The sequence below is a fragment of the Chelmon rostratus genome, chromosome 15, assembly GCF_017976325.1.
Source record: "Chelmon rostratus isolate fCheRos1 chromosome 15, fCheRos1.pri, whole genome shotgun sequence".
NCBI classification, from domain to species: Eukaryota; Metazoa; Chordata; class Actinopteri; order Chaetodontiformes; family Chaetodontidae; genus Chelmon; species Chelmon rostratus.
Window position 1 is genome coordinate 8,829,520 of NC_055672.1, and position 5,685 is coordinate 8,835,204.

Here is a 5,685-nt window from a genome sequence, read left to right on the forward strand (position 1 = left end):
AATTAAAGCATGAGCAATTAAACAGCCTAGTCATTAACAGAACCTATTAAGACATTTACCAGGCTATGTATGAAAATCCTTGGCAGAGTAACGCAATCCAATTGCATTCCCCATTGTCTGTCTCTCCCCACCAGCCTCTCTGATCCACACAGCGACGCTTAGCAGAGCAGGGATGCGGGTAATACTCACTCAGTCCGCCGCCAAAGAATTAGGGAACGACCGAGAAAACACTTTAGAGGCTGACTGTCGACATGTCGTTCACATTCAGCCGCACTCTTCTCCCTCTCTCCTCTCCTGTAGCGGCTGAGGCGGATGGGGAGGGAGGGAGGGAAGGGGGGGGGCGGCAGAGCAAGAGTGGAGAGGGGGGGTGGTGGAGGGGGGGACGTGATAAGACTGCAATGAGGTGGAGGATAAAAACCGGGAGAGAGAGAGGGAGAAAGAGAGAGAAAGAGGGGGGGGGAAAACCCGATTGGCTTTAGGATGCAGGTCCGCTTCTCCACAGTGCAGCCCGTGGGAGCTGCGGCACTGGACCGCTGGACAGGCGTGCAATGCGCGGAGTTGCTCCCTGCGCAGTGATGGAGAATCCTCTCTTCATCTCAAACACAACTGGCTAATTCATAGAGGAGAGAAGGGGGGACGGAGGCGCCGGAATTAATCATGCAATAAGGTGGCGCGCAACTGCCAGTTTGTATACGAGGCATAAGCGCGCAGGGTGGGTTCCTCCTCACCAGAGGAGCCACTCCAGCTCCTCATCATAAACAGATTACAGAAGACACAACAGAGTCACAGACAATGGGCCCCATAAACTTTCTCCTCACGTTGCCCGCGTGTGCAGTCTGGTAAAAATACCCCTACTGTTCAGCTATACCGACAATAATTTATAATCTCATTAGTTTATTCATCTCTCCTCTTGCCCTTAAGCACCGACTGATTTCGTGAAACCGGTGTGCGTTACCATGGCGACTCGTGCCAGCTGGCTCCGTCGCGCACGTACACGCGCGCGGCAGAGAGCTCGCGCGCAGCATCAGTCGGGAAAACTGTGGTGACTGTTATGAGGGGAACAGCGGAGATTACAGGGAGGCCTGGACGTCTGCGCGGCCTACATCAAAACACCTGTCCTGCCAAATGGAGGTGGTGGGCGCAACAGATGCCGCGGAGATAGGGAGCAGTGGAGCCCCCCCTTCTCCACCAACACTGAATTTAGCCTCCTACACAGGCTAATCACAGCCCATAGGTGGCCGCCGCTCCATCAGTATTGCCTGTAAGTGGCAGGTACGGGCCCCTCGTGAAGCCAGGGGTCCTCAGTGGACCAATGGCAGGGTCTCCATCAAGGACAACGTGGTGCCACACTCTGCCAAACAAGCGTTCAAAGGCGTTCAAATATCAGTCAGCCGGTTTCATGGCTATAGGAAAAGATTTAATAACAACATGTCTTCCACATTACTGAGCTGAAAGTTCAATTTTCAGTTCAATTTCACATTGATTTCAGCGTGCATTAAGGTGAATCACCTTGAGGAAATGGAGAGGTGCATCTCTCCCTCACACACACTCTCTCCTTCCTCTCTCTCTCTCTCTCTTGCCATACCTCACCCTACAGCAGTGGAGGGGAAAGCTCTCCCTGGAGATTCCTATCAGAAACAGTAACAGAGACGGTTCCAGTAATATCAGGAAGATGTAGATGATGGTTATAGATTTCAGGGCTCTCAGGTGCATTAGGCTGTATTACAGCTTCCCCACAAGGCTACTTAACGCTCACTTGCAATGGAAACAGGCTGGCAGATACAGGGCATGCATGCACAGCCGCATGCACGCATGCATTTGTGGAGATTGCTTACAGGCACGCGCGCACACTTAAGTCACCTCTAACATGCAAGGCTGCAGCTGATGTATATAAATAAGGTTTTGGCGCTGAGATATTATTTCCAGCTCTGTGATTGGCGATGCCAGATCTGTGGCAGGCGTAATGCCATCCCAGACCCGAGGCTGCATCGCCTACCTCAGAGCGTAACAACGCCCCGTGACGGAGAATCTGGGAGAAAAACACCCGCTTTCCTCAACGTAGTGTTGTCGCTGAACCGTGGAGGCTCCCTAAATTAAGAAAACAAACGGAGAGGAACTGAGAGAAGATGGTTATCGGGCGCCATCAGATACCTGCGTGTCTGTTCTCCAGGGGCAGGAGCCGCTCTGAGCACATAAAGCACTTTTTTGGAGCGTTGATGAGGCCTCTAAAGTAGGGGATCTATTTATACTGGCCTAGTGCTGTCTGTGGAGCTGTCCAGTGCTGAAATGGATGGGGATTCATGCTGTTTCACTTCAGCCACTTCTCCTTTCTTCCTCCTCCGCTCTCTCCTTCTCCAAAGCTTTCTCCTCTCTCCCATCTGAATCATTTCTGTCAGATCATACTAAGATTCCCTCTGTTTCGCTCCCCTTTCTTCCTTCCCTCCTTCCCTTCTCTCTCCTTCCCTTCCTTCCTCTACTTTCTACCTTGGATTCTCCTGTGGGCTCCTGTCAATTCAGACTGGCGCACATGCCATTCCGTCTTTGATTCCTCTCCCCTTCCGTTTTCCTCTCCTCCGCCGTGGACTCGCACTGCAGGAAGTGGTCATCCCATTTTAAGTAGATCTCTCAAATTATGCTTTTGTTCACAAGATATCCACTGGGACTGGCATGCATGGGTGAGAGCACACATGCTCAAGACTTGAGGACACACTGACAAGAGTGAGAACGTGGTTTGTTCCTCCCCCCTGCCAGTCCACAGGTCAAAAAAATCTCCTTAAAGCTACGCGTTGTTCTCACACTGTTCTGCTGTCCCTTAACACGTGTCTTGGTTTCTTTGGGGCCCGCGTTGCCCCCAGTCTCTAGTTATAGAGCGGGATGAGGCAATCAGAGAGGCAGGCAAGGGCACCCTGCACTCTGTGGGAAAGAGTAGAAAGTAAGTGGAAGAGAGCAGGGAAGGAGGAAAAGGAAAATAACGGGCCGGTTGTGGGAGAGTGAAAGGGAGGCAATGAGCAGTGGGAATTTGGGGGGTTGTGAGGGCTGGCTGAGATGCGTGGAGGACGGGGGGGTGGGAGGCAACAGATAGAGGGGGTAGATATAGGGGAGGAAGGAGGGTGGGGGGGATGGCCAGGGGGGCAGGTGGCTCTGTCATTAGCTCCAGATTAAAGCAGAGGGCAACTCCAGAAGACTCACCTCTGATTCACACAGCAGTCCTGCAGGCAAGGACAAGCCTCCCGGGAGACATGAAACATACACACACATGAGCACACATGCTGGAGACACAGCAGTGATTCACAGGATTACCCACAGGCCTGTGAACACACACACACACACACACACATATCGGCATATAACACCCCCTCCTCATTTAGCATAACTACACACACGATACGCCGTGACTCACGAGAACACGTCGACTCCCACACACATGCCACATACGGAGAGCCACGCAACACACACACACACACATTCATACACATCGTTGAGCTAATTAATCAAATCTCCCGTTTTAATTAGGATTCAAATCAGTTGCTCTGAGAACCTTGCCCCCTCGGAACGTTAAGGTAAAGACTTTTGTTGCCACTGCTGCCTCCAATGACTCTACAGGAGGCTGACAGGAGGGGACAAATTCATAATACCTGCAGTGATTCAGCTGGCTGCATTCTACACTGCGTTTTTACACAGACACATTTTTCTGGGGAGGCCCGAGGTCCCTGATCTGGACTTCAATTTGGACTCAGTCACAGAAAGGGGCACAAAAGTGGAAAAAATGTGGAATTATGACGGCTCACGTTTGCAGCCGCGCTAATACAATATAGGCTGCCTTACCATGAAAAGGCCATACGTGTTGGCATTAAAGGGGAGGCTCGTGGTCTGCGGAGGTCTGTCCAATCGATCACTAACTCCAGCCTGCCATTTTGCTCTAAAAGTTTTCATGTGGCGGGGCATGTAAAGGCACTTTCACACAGTCCTAATAGGCTCCTTATCCTCGCTATTACCGCAGCCTTGCAATTTCAGCCGAGCAAAGGCTCTGTACTCACGTCAGCGCTGCGACAGTGTGCCTGGTGTAGGAACTTTGCTCTGAAAACATCATTCATAGTGTTTTCACAAGGCCTCCATTAGTGATCAATAGGATATGTTTGTGAGGAATCAGCTTCGTACTCTGACTTTCTGTCTGGCTGCTTTGGAACACGTCGGAGGAATCAATATGCTAACATTTCTGTTAATCAGACTGAGGAAATATTTATTCAGTGACTAATAGAGCTCTATTTTTAAGCGATGTGGAGGTTTGCACTGTTTCATCTCACATGCTGATAGACCTGCCATCAGTTTATCTTAAAAGACGAGGATGAGACAACTCAAACTGTAGTGGGAGCCAGGGCGCCTTCATCTGTCCCCAGTGTCTTAATATCAGCTCAGGTGAAGGCTGGACTTGATGAATTAAAGGAGGAGAGGATGCCAAGTAAAGCCATTAGGATACAGGAACTCAGGCGTGTGTCTGGCTCGCCGGTTGTCATGGCTGCGGTGTTTATCACCTCTTTCTGCCGACAGAAGCCCAGGGGCAAATCAGATTGGCTTCAGACAGAGAGACAGAGAGCTGGTGAGTGAGGGGGAGGACATATTGGCACAGCGGAGGGGTGAAATGCCAACACGCTGCAGAGAGGAGGCTGAGGAAGGGCATTGGACAAATGTCAATGTGGCTTATTCATGATAAGATTTTGTTTTTAACCATTTGACTGTGATTTCAGGTTTAAGACACAGTACATTGCTGGAAGAATTCAGCCAACCCTACCTCTTTTGTTTACTCACCTGAGGTTTATTCACATTTTGATCAGCTTTTACTCAAGTTTTGCCTCTTTTAAAATAAACTTAAATGCTCACTGCTGTTTTTTTTTTTTTTTTTTTTTGTCTTTTTTTCCCCACCTGCCTTACTTGGATGTCTCAGAGGATCATTTATAAATATGTTACAAGCATTAATAAATGTATACATTTTTGAAAGCCTTTGAAATTCACTGAAAAAAATACAGACTGACAGCCTTTTAATAGGAACAGAGGAAGCATCTGAATCTTTGACTACCCTCCGAAATCAGGTATTAAATTTGCCCAACATCCCCCGTGGCCTATGCCTGCCACCTAGCGGCTCCTAAACCAATCATCTCCGTTTGGAGCCTTGTACAGGTGCATTAAGAGATGTGTGGGGTGCAATTTCCGTGCAGTACAGTGACTGTCATGTGGCCAGCTGACAAGACAGCTCCCATCCAATTAAATTCTGACCGCTTCCACTGGCTGAGGAGATTAAATAAAACGACCAATTATGACATTTACCGGCTATGACAAGTGGTCGGTTGAACACTCTCAATCTAGCCGTCATAATCATGAACAGATGGCTAGCAGCTGCTCGGTACATCCAGGTGGCTACTTGTCGCTGGCGCTGTCCTGTCCCTGCAGCTATTACAATGTAACCACTCCTGACTGAACGGCGCACACGTGTTAACGCGCAAGCCGCGCCTCCTTAACTTTAGAGCCAATCCGAGGGCGCCATGATCAAGCGCCGAATCTTCCCAGCGAATCAGAGCGCTGCTTGTTGGGGAGCCGCTCGCGTCCGCATATGTTGAGGGCCTTGCTGTCAGCAGAGAGGAAGGTATGGATACGTTGTTGTCGCACCGGCTTCGTGAAGTACTTATTAAA